The following is a 15,934-nucleotide window of genomic DNA, read 5'->3' as shown; positions in this document are numbered from 1 at the left end:
TAGTTTAGTATGTGAATTGACGCCAGGTAGTGTGAAGATGAGTATGTTGAAAGTGACGAATGACTTTCTGTCGACCGTTAGCGAGAGACAGAAAATGGATGTGAAACTTGTTGATTTGTTTATGGTGGCAAATCAAAGTGATGATGGCGACTTCAGAGTGGATGGTCAGGGTGTTTTGAGATTCCGTGGTCGAATTTGTGTACCTGATGATTCCGAGCTGAAAAAGATGATTTTAGAGGAAGGTCACAGAAGCAGTTTGAGTATTCATCCGGGAGCCAATAAGATGTATCAGGATTTGAAGAAGATCTTTTGGTGGTCTGGTTTGAAAAGGGATGTGGCTCAGTTTGTGTATGCGTGTTTGGTATGTCAGAAGTCAAAGGTGGAGCATCAGCGTCCTGCAGGGTTGTTGCAACCATTGGATATTCCAGAGTGGAAATGGGATAGTATCTCTATGGATTTTGTGACGAGTTTACCAAATACTGTGAGAGGTTTCGATGCGGTTTGGGTGATTGTTGATAGGTTGACAAAGTCTGCTCACTTTATTCCTATTAACATCACTTTTCCAGTTGCGAAGTTGGCTGAGATTTATATCAAGGTGATTGTGAAACTGCATGGTATACTGTTGGGTATTGTGTCGGATAGAGATCCAAGGTTCACATCAGACTTTTGGAAAGGTTTGCAAGAGGCTCTAGGTTCTAAGTTGAGGTTGAGTTCGGCTTATCATCCTCAGACAGACGGTCAGGCCGAAAGGACTATTCAATCGTTAGAAGACTTGTTGAGGGCATGTGTTCTAGAGAAGGGAGGTTCGTGGGATACTTATCTTCCGTTGATAGAATTCACTTACAACAACAGTTTTCATTCTAGTATCGGAATGGCACCTTTTGAAGCGCTATATGGTCGTAAGTGTAGAACTCCACTGTGTTGGTTTGAATCGGGCGAGAGTGTGGTACTCGGACCTGAAATAGTAAGAGAGACTACAGAGAAGGTGAAATTTATTCGTGAGAAGATGAGAAGTTCACAGAGTAGGCAAAAGAGTTATCATGACAAGCGAAGGAAAGATTTGGAATTCCAAGCCGGTGATCATGTATTCTTAAGAGTTACACCTATGACTGGTGTTGGACGAGCTTTGAAATCGAGGAAGCTTACTCCGCATTTTATTGGTCCTTATCAGATATCGGAGCGAGTTGGCAAAGTTGCGTATCGGGTGGCGTTACCGCCAAGTCTTTCTAATCTGCACGATGTATTCCATGTGTCTCAGTTGAGGAGATACATTGTAGATCCGTCCCATGTGATTCAGATGGATGATGTGCAAGTGCGTGAGAACCTGACGGTTGAGACGATACCAGTGCGTATTGAAGATCGTGAGACTAAGACTCTGCGAGGCAAGGAGATCGCCTTGGTGAAAGTCGTATGGTTAAGTGCGGCAGGTGAGAGTTTGACCTGGGAGTTGGAGAGCAAGATGCGAGACTCCTATCCTGAGTTATTTGTAGCAGGTAATCTTATTTTCAAGGACGAAAATCTTTTAAGTGGGGGAGGGTTGTAACGCCCGTAAATGTGTTTTTCTGATTAATTGTGATGTTTGCTACATTTTCCTAATTTTACCGTTTTCGAGTCGAGTCAGTCGGTAAATATTAATTATGTTAATATTTTACTTATTACTTTCCATGTGTGTAATTATTATGTTTTGGGTGTTAATTGGTTAGAATTAATGTTTAGTGACATTTGGGCCAAAATTAGAATTTATGAAAGTTGAGTGGGGGAAAATGAGAAGTAGAGAAATAGAAAGAGATATTTTGATATAGAGAGAAAATGAGATATTTTGAGATAGAAAGAAAGAAAGAGAACTTGGGAAGAGAAGAGAAAGAAGAGAAAAACAAAGAGAAGAAGAGAGTTGTAGAATCCAAACCAAGCTAGAGCCAAGAATCCAACCAAGGTAAGGGGGATGAATATGGTTTATCTTGATTGTATGGTTCTTGTAGTTTTGTATGCTTTGTTCTTGTTCTTCCTCTTTTCCAAGCTTGCTCAACAATGGCAAATTGTGTGTTTTGTGAGTTTTGAAGATATAAACTTGATTTTGTGGTGTGTATGTGTACTATGATGATAGATATTCCCATGGATCATGTTTGTTCTTCATTTCTCCATGTTTTCTTGCTTATGAAGAAATATAGGTCAAAAATAATATGTGATGATCCAACCATGTGTTAATCATGGATTAGGTGTATATATAGCATGTTTGTGTTGTATTGGTGTTGAGTTGAAGGTTTAAATGGGTTTTGAATGGTTTAGAGGGAGCTGAGACGGTCTGTTGCAGAACTGGTTTTTCTGGGTTTACGCAGGTTCGCTGAGCGGAGGTCCTTTTGCAGGAAATCTCTGTCCGGGTCCGCTGAGCGGAGGTTCTGTATTTTCGTTTCGTGATTTTTCTGTCCGGGTCCGCTGAGCGGAGCTCAAGCGGACTGTGTGAAATTTTGTTTTTCCAAACTTCGTTTTGTTGTATCTTTTGAACCGTAGGTCGTTTCTACGCGCCGTTTGAAGTATTATGAGAACCCTTGAGTATGCTTTATGATAAGGAGGAGTGTGTTAGTGGTTGAATGAATTTCTCATAAATGTATTTTTGTGAAATGATATTTGCTAATCAAGTATGTTTTGACGGTATATGTGTGCTGTGTGAATATGAACGCCTGAGTGGCAATTTTGATGATGTATCCGTGTGGATTAATATAACCGGTGTGATGAGGATATGTGACCGAGTTATATTATTGTTGTTGTTATGTAATCGAGTCGTTTGTATGCACAACATAACATTTCAATACGTTAATGGCGGAATGCTGTTAACAGATGGCCTGCGGGCATGGTTACCAGTAGGGGCTTAATGCTCGGTAATGGAATGAGCCTGAGTGGCAAGAGGTCATCAGTGGGAGCTGCGTGCTCGATGACGACAGCCTGCGGGCTTCCTGAGTGGAATAAAGTCCCAGCATAATGCTTGGCAGGTGTATTTCTCATAATGACAAGGAGGAGTTTTACTCCGGATTTGGTACCACATGCATACGCATAGTCGAGTCTCATTCATCATCGTCAGTCTTTATAATTTATGTTATCATTCATGTACCGCATTACTTATATATTGACTGTGGTTGAATTATTTGATTGTCTTGTTATATGATTCTTAATGATATTTGTGGGCATTACTATATTGATCATGCTTTCATTATGAATTGTATTCTCACCCTTCTGCCTTAATGTTACCTACTCGTGGGTAATGTGCAGGTGATCCACAAGTGTAGGTGCTCTCTTTGTAGTCGTCCGTTTTGGTGTCATCCGCTCGTGATACGTAACACCTAGGGGGTGGATCGAACACTTATTTTGTAGATAATGCTTATAGGATCCTTTTGATGTATATTTGATCCTTTAGATGCATTCGTATTATGTATTTTGGATACCTTCTCATGCGATGTATTTTGGAAGAATGTTGTGGATATTTTGTTTACCGATGCATTTATATATGTATGAATACATTCAGGTGTTTATGTGTATCCGTCCTCTTTGATTATTTGTGTTACGCATCTTTTGCGAGTATGTTATGTTTGGTTATGTGGTTACTTAAGTGTAACGCCCTAATTGTTTTTTTTTTATTTAATTTTTATACTCTGATATTTGTACCTATATGCCTGGGTAGAATTGGGGTGTTACATGGGAGCCTGTTAGCTGAGGTTTTCGACGTCATGTTATCTTGGAGCGAGGAAAAAATGTCTTGGAAGATACTACAAGCTTTCGACAAGAAATCACGTTTTTGCTGAAGACGTTGAAGCCGCCTGAAAATTCTAGTAACTCACACACGATGTCGTACTGGATGTTATGACATCCACAATAACACAAAATAATACTTTAAAACAGAAAAGCATAAAACAGTAAAGAACACAGAAAATTATTCACCTAGTTCGGTATACAACAATACCTATTATGAAGGCTACCAAGCCAGGGAGGGAATCCAATATAAGCAGTATTAATTCAGAGCTAAACTCCCCGTTTACAACTCCTCACTTAAGACCTACCCAATGCAATTCCAATCTAGACCTAGACCTGAGTATCTCCACTCACTCCCCCTTAATCACTACAGTGATTACAAACAGACTTTAATCAAAAGAGAGAAGACACACTTCAAAAACACACCTTGATCTTGCTTAAAAGCTTCAATCAGGAGACACACACTCGTGCTTAAAAGCTTAGAGGGACAAAGTACAAAAACAACATATTCCAATACAATCATCAAAAGACAATTGCTTGGAGTATAAGAGACTAAACACACACAGACACAGAACTACGGTTCTTCATAATAAATCTCTCTACGTTCCAAATTAGGATTGCAGTCTTCTTATATGTAGCTCTTGGGCCCTGGGCTTTCCAATAAACAAATTAGGGTTAACCAAGTTAACCTAATTCACACGTCATCAGGCTGTTACAGAATATGATGTATACGAAATCTTCAAGTAGAAATATTCAGCACACAATAAAATATTTCCTAAATTGTAGATTGAGAGAAATCAGGAAACATAATAGTAAAACATAGCAGTTCCTGCTATCAAACATGGATGCCATGACATCGGTCATGACATTCATTAAAAACCTGTATTAGCTTACACATATGCAACCTGCATAGCACCATATAAAGCATTTCATGACATTTGTCAAGACATTAAACACCCAGATATGTTTTACCACAAATGTAGCCAACAAGAAAACACCTACAATCTCCCCCTTTGGCAAATTTTTGGCTAAAACAACCTGTCACACCATATAAGAGAAACACTTGCAGGAGAAAATACACAACCATACACAATCAGAGTTAATACATAACAGCATACCACACAAACATACAATCACTACTACTACCATCAGCATGCATACATCAACCACAACTACTGCTACTTCTACAACAAACATCAAAGCACATAACATGGCTATACTACCAGTACAACCATACCACATGAGCAGCTGTCAAGTATACTACACACAGTCAAACAGATCAACACAAAATAAGCATATCAAAATTGTTAATCACACGCACTTTTTGTTCTGGGGTGACATTACTACTCCCCCAGCTGTTTTATTCTCCAGATTCAGACCCACCAGAGTTGTCTGCATCACTTTCTTCATCTTCTTCATCTGAACCATCAGCTGGACTGGTATTTCCTTCTTCAACTTCTTCCTCAGAGTCTCTTCCCTCTTCATGTTCATCTTGTGCTTCTATCCATGCAGCGCCTGCAAAATCCTCATTACCATCCTTCTCTAAAGTGTTGATCATCTTCTCAAGGGATATCTTCCCTGCCTCCAGCTCTTTGCAAGTCTCTTTCAACATTGTTATGACTTCAGCCTTACTGGCTGATGATCCACTCTTGGATGTCTCACCTGATGCTTCATGGTCTGCTAAAAAATGTAGGTACCATAGTCAAACTTTGCTTTTGTACCAACAACATAGATAAATCTTCCAAGGACAGTTGAGACAGTAGACTTATGATTTGTTGGCACCCAATTAGCAGCCTCAATCTTATGCAGCATTTCATACTTCATGCTTAGTTTACTGGCAGACAATTTTCCTTTCAAAGGCCAGCTTCTGACTTGATTTGCAGTGATAACTTGGCATACCTTGTTATCAGAGACTTCACGGACAAGGTATGCCAAGTTATAAATGACTGAGTATATGTTGATGTGATTATAAGATGAGTTCATATTCATTTATTGGTAACATGTTTTTAGTTAAGATATGTAATTTTGGTGTGGAGACTACCCCGTTGTTGTATAGGAATTATAAGGTTCGAAGTGATATCGTTATATGTTGTTGAGTTGTTGTAATGATGCACGCATTCATACATGCATCATATGTTATTGTTATTGGTAAAAGAGGCGGGTTATGAGTCTCGGTGAGGATACTTGTGACTTGTCCCAAGCTCGGTGTAGGGCTTGGAGCTTAGTATGGGGCTCAGGGGTTCGGTAGATGGAACCTATTTCATAATAAAAACCATAGTTGAGATCGGTAGCATGCATATGAGTCGTTGATAAGTTGTATGTCACATTGCATAAATAAATGCATATGATTGTGATGTGAGTGAAGTATGAATAAATGTTTCATAATAAAAACCATAGTTGAGATCGGTAGCATGCATATGAGTCGTTGATAAGTTGTATGTCACATTGCATAAATAAATGCATATGATTGTGATGTGAGTGAAGTATGAATAAATGTCGTAGTGGGGCATAATCAATATATATATATATATATATATATATATATATATATATATATATATATATATATATATATATATATATATATATATATATATATATATATATATGTGTGTGTGTGTGTTTGTGTGAATTAGTATGTGGTAATCTACTCTCATTGTTTATGCATTGTTATTATTTGAATGTATGCTCCCCCCTTTATTGTTGTTGTGGTATGTGATCCACTTTATTTTGATTAAATAATAATATTGTCACTAATTAAATGCTTATGAAATTTATTTGTAATTTTGATTTATTTTTATATTATCATGTATAATATTGTCCCCATTAGCAAAAATTTATGGATTTGTCCCTCTATTTATTTATATATATAATGTCTAGAGAAGTTAAAATAAAAACGAAAAAAAGAAGTCATATTTTTTTATAAAAAAAAGGAAAGAAGTAAGTTAAATAATTATTAAATAATTTTTCTTAATAATAGCGATAAAAATTGGACAAGATATATGGAATGGTAAAAAAATTTTTTTAAGAAATCCATTTATACTTTGATGTGTCTGCACATTAAACAAAAGCAGATCAGACGGATACTGGAATGTCCGTCTGAACGCTAGTGAGTGATAAAATAAAAATAGATTTTTTATTTTATTGTAAAAAACTATTTTATTTAAATTCAGGTATATTTAATAAAAAATTGTTTTATTTTAAAAAATTAATAATTAAAAAAATAAATGAAAAAATTTAGCATGAAATCCGCAACGCAAAGTTGCTCTACTTTTTAATTAATTTAATAAATATATGTTAATTTTTACACTGTGTGTTTTAATGAATCAGAATTAATATTGGGAATAATATGGAAAAGGTGGGGAGAGGTTATACTAATTTAACGAAATAAGACCGGCTTTAGTTAATAAGTTATAAAACTTTATTGATATTGGTGGTTGTCCTTCCAACATTGGTGTGGCTTGTTCGCTTCGTATTGGTGGCTGTCTGTTCTAATTCAGTCTGTCATTTATAATTTGGAACTGAAGTGTTTTGACTGAGGCATCTCTTATGCCCTCTGCGAGTTTATTAATATACTTTCCTTGGCTTTCAAAAAAACTATTGATATTATTGTCCAAAGAATAGTCTTGCATGAGACTTGTTGAAATGAAGTAAGCTAGCTTCCTTATTTTCTTGGTTTGTTTTCTAGAAAATGAGTAACATAATATAATTGAGTGATAGTTTTTCAAGGCTTGCATGAGACTCGTGAAATGAAATAAGCTAGCTTCCTTGATTTCCTGGTTTATTTTTTAGAAAATGAGTAAGAGTACCATTATGTATTTATGTATAGCATTATTATTATTTTTTCAAAATAGGATTTTGGATTTTATGGTTTTGTACTAAAAAAAACCATATATATATATATATATATATATATATATATATATATATATATATATATATATATATATATATATATATATATATATATATATATATATATATATATATATTATTTGATTTTATATTCATAAATGCATTAATCTTCTCTCTCTTGATGAATCCAATGGTTGATATTTATTCCTCTCATCTCTCATTTTAAAATGCTCTCACTTGATATGCTCTCTCTATATATATATATTTATTATTTGATTTTATATTCATAAAATTATAATAATAAAATTCTCGATTTGTTATAAAAAAGGATCCTACTCAAATTTTATTGCTTAAATTGATTAATTTTTTAGTGATCGATTTAGTGATGAATATTTTTTCATCAAATTTTGTTGTCTAGTCAATAAAATGACAAAAAAATTTCAATCTCTAAATAGATTATTATGCAAAAATTTAGTAGTATAAGATGACAATTGCTTTTACTAATATTTTTTCCTTTTCTTTTATTTTTATTATAATATAAGTTATTTTTTCACTCTCATATATAATAAGAAATATAATTAATGTTGTTTAAGAAATATAAAATTTGAGTTATTTTACAAAATTATATTGTATTAGTTTTATAAAAAATTAATTAAAAAACTAGAGGAAGAGAGAATAATAAACACATAATAGTATGATAAAAAATAATAATAATCATTTATATGTAATGTAAAATAAATTATAATTTATATAATTTCTTTTCTAAAGTGAGATAGTAAAAATAGAAGAAACATTTAACTAAATGATGTTATAACGCCTAAACATAATCGCTTAGTTTCATAAGATGTGTTTTTCTTTTTTCTTTTTTTATTCTATGTCCTATAATATAATCCTGAATTTAGGCACTCAAATACAATTGTTAAAAATTGTGAAAATATCGAGTAAGAAAAATAATAGTAAAAAATAGAAAAAAATCATCCATCTAAATACTTTTCAAAGAGAGAGTTATTCAAGCCCAAACTATTTATAAAGAAAATGCATATGAAAGTTTATATCTCATGCGAAATGACTTCCTCAACCACTTCAGAAAACAAATTCATGAAAATTATAGTTGTTATTTCATCATTTGTATACTTGTAACAAACTTTTTATAACACATGATTATATTGTAGGAAGAATGATAGTAAGTTACTCATTTTAGTTCTTCCATTCAATTTTTCAGTTAGATCATATATCATATAAGATGGAAATAAATTTTTTCTTTAATTCTCATCAAATATTGTCCCATTAAAATCCGTGAGTAAATAGTTAAAATAGAAGAAATTATTCAAACCCATAAAAAATAGCACTTAAAAAGCAAGTTTCGTAGACCTAAGTCACCCAACCCATTATCTCTAGTGATAATATCACATCATTGACATTGTTACCAAATTAAAGATCATTTCGTCTAAAAAAATTGTTTTACCTTTTTATAATTTTAAAATTAATTTGACTTCTTAATAATTTTTTATTTTAAAATATTGCAATAGTGAAAGGACTTATTTGTCCTAATGTCCTTTAGAATATGATTGGATTGATGGAATATGATAAAATAAAATAAAATTTTGTTTTATGGTTTGGTTTGATTAAGAAAGGATATAATGGAGTCGTATCGGATGAAATATATTTCATCATATTTCATCATCTTTTTACCTTCAATTTGGACAATGACAAAATTTCTATTCCATATGACGTACCCAAACAATGGAATGATATATTTATTTCACTCTCCTATGTTCCATTCCACTCGACTTCTTTCTAATCCTTGAGGTGGAGAGACATCTGTTTAGCTGGGGAAAGTTTTAATCTGAAGCCTATAATTGGTTCAATTTGTCTGTTTGTGGTAAATTAGGTATGGCAAAAGCATAGAATTCTGAAATCATCGTTGGATTGGGCCAAAGCAACTTGCATCTGTCTTCCCCGAGTTATTCTTGTAGTCGTCCTCCCCTCCGGAAAAAATCGGGATTTGGGATTTTGGGAAGAGCATAAGTGGTCGTGGCATTTTCTTGACATCATAGAAACGTTATTGGTAGAGGAAGGGAAACAAATGGAGCACCTATTGCATATCTGGTAAGTATCAAACAAGTTAAATAGTCAACCAATAAATTTGTGTGAAGGAGTAATTCTAGTTTTTTGTCAGCAACGGCTATGAGAGATTGCTAATGATTAATGATACAGGTTGCAGCCTAGATCCCACAAATGTGATAGATTTAGCAACAATGTGGAACACTAAAATTATGGGACAGATTAAATGTTTAACAAGAGATCGGATAATGGCCTAGGGTGAAGAAGGGTCATGTTTAGGTTCTTTGATCATCTTGGCATGTATATCCGGCTATCTAAATATTTACTCTTGATTTTTTTGATTTGTTGCAGACTTTTTTGTAACTGAGTACTTTTTTACTCTTTTCTAATCCAAGTTCTTTGTTATTTAAAAAAAATTGTATATATAAACTTAATTCTCTAATTATTTAAGGGAACTCAGTTCAGCCTATTTGAATTTTTGGATGAATATTTTGAGTGTAGGGTGTAGAAAATGTTATTTTCTTATAAAATTAATTTTACTGGCAATGGCATGTAAATATCAAGAGTCAACTATAAACCACCTTTGAGATGGATCATACTAGAGCGACCTTTTAATTTCATAAAAGTTGGCATGCAATTCCATATAAATTTGTAACTTCTATGGCGAGGATTCGACCATCTTTTGAAAACAAACATGCGAAACTTTGTATCTTCTTATCTTCAGAAAATATGAACTTTTTAAGATTCTTGAAACCAATTCTTTAGTCTATAGAAAACCATATGTAACCATATATTTTTTACAAATTAATAGCATTATTTTTTGTAAAATATTGTTGCGGAAGGGATGAACTGACAAATTCCTCAGCTATAGCACTGGTTCCCTTGGAATACAACCTTGGATTAGAATATGCAGAAAACAAAAATATTTACACTATTATTCTAATCAACATTAGAAATATAGTGAACAACATAGACCCGAGACAAAATACCAATTAAAGTGTGCCTCTACTAGGTCTTCTTGATGTGTCCAAAACTTCAAAATTTTAGTGTATAGACAATAATATAGAGGAGGGAGAAAACAAATGAGTCGTCTAGCTTGTGCTGCAGCCAGAAGCAATGTTCCTTCCAACTTCCAATTGCAATTTGCAAGATCCTGAATCATAGAGGAATGTACATGTGAATCAAAAAGTGAATGAACAAATTCATGCAATATATTTAAGGATAAGGCTACACAGAATGACAATCTGACTTATGGAGTTTCAATCCTCATCACTGTCAGACACAACAGTCATTCGCCGATTGGTTGATGGTTTTCTAGGAGGAGATTTTTCATCAGATTCAAACCCCTTCCTTTTGACCTTACCCTTTAAATCTAGACTCTTATGCTTCATTTCCTGCAAGTAACCATCGAATCTACAATATAAGAAAGTTAAATGTTCTGGAAAAGACCGAACTGCCCCTTTGCGTTCTGCCTCAGCCACGTGGATGCATTGGTTGAGTTTCTTTGTTCTGCTCACTTCATACTTCCTTTTCTCACTTCATTCACTTCACGTTTCCTTTTCTTCAACCTTTTCTTTTCTTTCATTTCACCAAACCCAACACTTTTTCATTTTCTTGGAAACACAAGTATAGTCTTTTTGAGACTCAACCTCACAACTTTTTCCATTTCATTATTACATCAGAAAACTCTCTTTGTTATTTCTGTAACCGACCTTCATCTTCCACCTTTGCTATTTCTCTAACCGAGCTTCATATCCCACCTTCCTCCGTCTTCAACCTCTGCGTTTCCTGATTTTAACGCTCTGAATCTACATGGCTCGACCGATGGAAAAAGTTATGGACATTAACGACACCAAGAATCGATTTATGGTGTGCGAATAAATTGGATTGTGATTTTAGGGTTTCATATATTTTTTCTAATTTCTTCTGATTTAGTGTTTGTTGTTTTAGGTTTGATTGTGTTGGCTCATGCGGAAAGGGGGAAGATGCGCGGAAAAGGAGATTGTTTCTTCCTCCTCTTTCTGTTTCTGCAGCAAAGTATGTTGTTCTTTTCATCTTGCTAACAAAAATATGAATAAGGTTTTCACCAGTTACTTTTATGTTTTGACATTCAGATCTGTAGCAGCATCAACGGGTTACCGACGATTAGTGTGGTGGTGGTGGAAATGGGTTTCCGACGACGAGTGTGGTGGTGGTCCGATTCGAAAAGGTTTATGTATGACATTTTCAATTTAGGTTTCGTTATTAACTTTCTTTTGTAGAAAGTGTAGGATTTGAACTAATTATTATAGATCTGATATTATTATTATAGATCTCAAAACTCACTCATTTGATGATGGATTTATCTTATGTGTTCGATCACGGTGGCCGCCGGTGATTAATTAGAAATAAGTTAGGTTTCAACCTTATTTTTTTTTCTAATTTGCTCTGTTAATATGATTGCTTTGTTGATATGGTGAAGACATATTGGTGGACATATACGTTTCTGAGAAAAAACCATATTGATACAATAATTTTATTTTTGTCGGTCTTTATGATACAATATTTTTCAACTTTGATAGTTCTTTTTGGAATGGTCAAATATGAATGGTTGGACCAGCTGTTGCAAAACAATCTATCCTCTTGCTGTTTGATTTTACTTCGTCTACTTCTTCTCTGTTCCATGTGTATTTTAGTTGTGCAGGTTGTCGTAATTGTCGGTGAAAATGTGTATAGGGAACGGGTGATGGAAACGTTTGAGAAGGATCTTCATTTACCGGTTGTTTGTGTTGATGCTGTAAATTCAACCGGTTGTTTGGCATGCAGTAGCTTCTTTGTCTGGATATTGGTATAACTCTTTCGCACTTTCGTACAGTCTCCCTTTTGCGGCCATTGCTTTAGTGTCACTTGTGTTCATTGTAACTTCTGTCCCGGAGACAAAAGGCTTGAGCTTAAAAGATATTTAATTAATTTGGAATTACATTAACAAGTAAGCAATGAATTTACTTTCTGTAGGATATGGTGATTCCTGAGTTAGCACTGTTACCTTTCAAGCCTATTGCAATGAAGGTTCTTCAATGTTTGTTTCCCTTTGGAATATGGTAGGATTTCCTTTCCCTTAAAAGACTTGAATTACTTCTAATATGCTCATAACTGTTTGTTGTTTTTGCAAATAATTATTCGAAATCTGGAAAAACATCTAGGCTATATATGTAACAGGAAGTATTGTATAGCCTCGGGAACATAGGTGAGAGAAAACCTTATAAAGAGTAAAATGCAACCATAATAAACTTTTTTTGTGACAGTAGTATTACAATACATGGGTGATTTGGATTAGCATGGTCTTCCTGGCACCATATGTAAGTTGCTACTTTCGGTTGGTGATTTGGACCACACCTCTTTTTGGACTCAAACCTCTGCTTAAGAATTAGAATGAATTTTCATAATGGCACTTCTTTACTAAAATTTGGTCGATGAAAAGTGTAGGCTTTGCTTAATACTAAAAAACGTGTGATCTCTGCTGATGACAGTATGGTTTGTGTATTTAACTTCCTCTCCATATTTGCAGGTTACAGAAAGTTCAACCTATACTCAAGACACTGCAACCAAAGACTGTTCTGATAATTGTACAAATGTTACTTTTATACACTTATGTTTGTTTTCCATTGTTGGTTTGATTTATGGAAGATTTACTATATAAATACGGTATTGACGTTGTGTTCAATGGACGTGTAAGCATATTGCTATTTTTATTTCAAATAATTGTTATGCGAAATTCTAATGAGAACATTGATCAGGTTCATTCCTATGAAAGATCAGTTGAGGTAGGAATTCTGACTCGGTGTTTTCGGAGTCATTGTTGCAGCTGGTTTTTTCGGAGTCATGTTCTTATCAATATTTTGGTTGGTCTGGTGCAGGTGAATGATTTGGAGAAAGGTTGGTTTTTGTATGTTGAACGATAAAACTAAGCTTATTTACCGATACATTCTTATGGCCACATGTGTTGTGTATATATGTTAATTAATTTTCATTAATTTCTAGGAGTTATTGTCGTTGTTAGTGTCGCATTTCCAGTCGGTTGCTCTCTGTTTCGATTAAACCGGATGCAATCGGGTGCAACAACTCTAATGAGGAGAGTTGGAAATTGCAATTATTCTGATTGTTTTATATGAAACATTGGAATTTAAATTTTGCTTTCTGCATTGTTGTAGTGAATTGTGTTACCGAAAAGGTGGGTGACACTTATTCTCGGCGTCAAGGTAATTTAAATCGCTTTCAATCTTTTCTATTACGATTTTAAACAATAGGACAGTGTGGATGCAGCAGATGAAAAACCAGAAGATGAAAACGTGGATTCTTACCTGTCTATTGAAGGTAAAACTATGCCTTTTAAAAACTGAAACGAATTTCAGGAACAAACAGTAGAAATGAAAATAAAGGTAAAATTTACATAGAAGTGTGCTTTTATGCAAGCTATACAGTGAGTTTGAGATTATCCACTTTCAGATTCTTACCTGTCTATCTTGTGGTGTAGTTTGAGATGAGTCATTGTAGTAAGAGTGACAAAAACCTTTTTGCAGGATGAAGTCAATCATCATAGTTGGTTTGTTCTAAATTATCTTCGTCAACCGAATGGCTCGAATACTATATATGTGCAAATGATGGTTTTAATACTGGTATTTAATACTGGTTTTATTATTGGTATTTTGTAATGGCTAAGTGATATATAAAATATATAGTTATGCTATGTGAATTGAACTAATATATACTAATTGAGCAGGTTTTGGCAAGTCTCAGATAATTGAGCAGGTTTTGGCAAGTCTCGGATAACTCTGGAATTGAATTGATATATAAAATAAATAGTTATGCTATGTGAATTGAACTAATATATACTAATTGGGCAGGTTTTGGCAAGTCTCTTATTTTATTCAACTGTTTATTCTATAAAAAAAAAGTATCAAGTTTAAGCATTATTGGAATGGAAAAGCAATGATAGAAAGTGAGAATAAAAGGTAATTAAATGAATAGGACGACGGAATGAATAAAGTGAATATATGATGAAAAATAGTGTATTGAATTTTAATGGAATAAAACTCATGTTTCAATTGTGATTCCAACTCCCCAGTGGACCGTTTTGAGTTTCTATTTAAATGTCGACTGAGCCATTCTCCATACAATATATTTGTATCAGTACAACTAATGTTATTGTAAGGAATAAGTATCTTGCAAAAAAGTGTGGTGTAATTTATATTTATATTTATATTGTCATTTTACAATACCAATGAAACAATTAATATAGTTTTCTCTATTGAGTCCTTAATATTTATTACTCTCTTTCTAACTCTTTTAATTTACTAAGCTCATACCATTACTAAAGGATAATTAAAATATATATTATTGATGAAACAATTTTAGTAAAACAATTTAGTTTTTATTTAAAAAATATGTATTTTTTTTAAAAAATAATGAACTATTTTAGTTGAATAATTTTATTTTTATTATTTACATTTTTATTATATTTTGAAAACAAAAGCGTTCGTACCACACCATTACCCGTGCGAATGCAGGGGTTACAAACCAGTACCGTATGAGTGCACGGGTAATCGGACCAATTTCTGTATGAACACACAGGTAATACACCACCGTGTGAATGCACGATTAATTAAGCCAAATCAGTGTGAACGCACAGGTTACGTACCAGTACCGTGTGAACGCACGGGTAACGAGTCTAAAATTCGTGTGGACGTATAAGCTAACATATAATACTTTTTAAGATAATATATGAATAATTGAAATATATATTATTGATGTCTTTCTGTTAAAAATTTAAAATTTGATACAATTTTGATTTTATTTTAAAAATATGTCTTTTTTTTATATACAAAAAATTTACTATTCATCCAGATATTTTTTATAACGATGCCTAAAAAATATTTATACACGTGAATATGAAGTTATTGATCAAAATATTGATTGTTAACGGGACATGAAGTTACTGATCAATTTTTTTAATTAATTATGAATTCAATTATTATTTTTTCACAGGTAATCAGACATTTTTCTATTAAAAATATATATCTGAAACAAATGCGCGTCCCGTACCAGAACCCGTGCAAACGCACGGGTTTGTTACTAGTTAGTATTGAATTTGAACAAAATGGAAATGCTGAGTAATATTCATGCATTAAATTGAGTTATGGCCGAAAGGTGGTCCTTCGTCACTCTACCAAAAATAAACAAAACAAATACCTCTCCTATTCTATATAACAATACTCCCACGTAGAGGTGGGGCTAC

At 33.5% G+C, this 15,934-nt stretch overlaps 1 protein-coding gene across 1 annotated transcript in view; it reads right to left on the bottom strand.

Annotated features, from left to right (window-relative positions):
* Nucleotides 1-10,909: 10,909 nt before the first annotated feature.
* The window catches only part of LOC131662621 (protein LEO1 homolog), a 36,214-nt gene continuing 31,189 nt past the window's right edge, over nt 10,910-15,934 (bottom strand). The window contains exon 19 of the transcript XR_009301763.1: nt 10,910-11,054. The gene's annotated coding sequence lies outside the window, so the exon portion shown is untranslated. The remainder of the gene's footprint in view (nt 11,055-15,934) is intronic.

Source organism: Vicia villosa, linkage group LG3 (genome assembly GCF_029867415.1).
Source record: "Vicia villosa cultivar HV-30 ecotype Madison, WI linkage group LG3, Vvil1.0, whole genome shotgun sequence".
NCBI classification, from domain to species: Eukaryota; Viridiplantae; Streptophyta; class Magnoliopsida; order Fabales; family Fabaceae; genus Vicia; species Vicia villosa.
The sequence above is the reverse complement of the archived record's forward strand: the minus strand, read 5'-3'. Positions and strand labels throughout refer to the sequence as shown.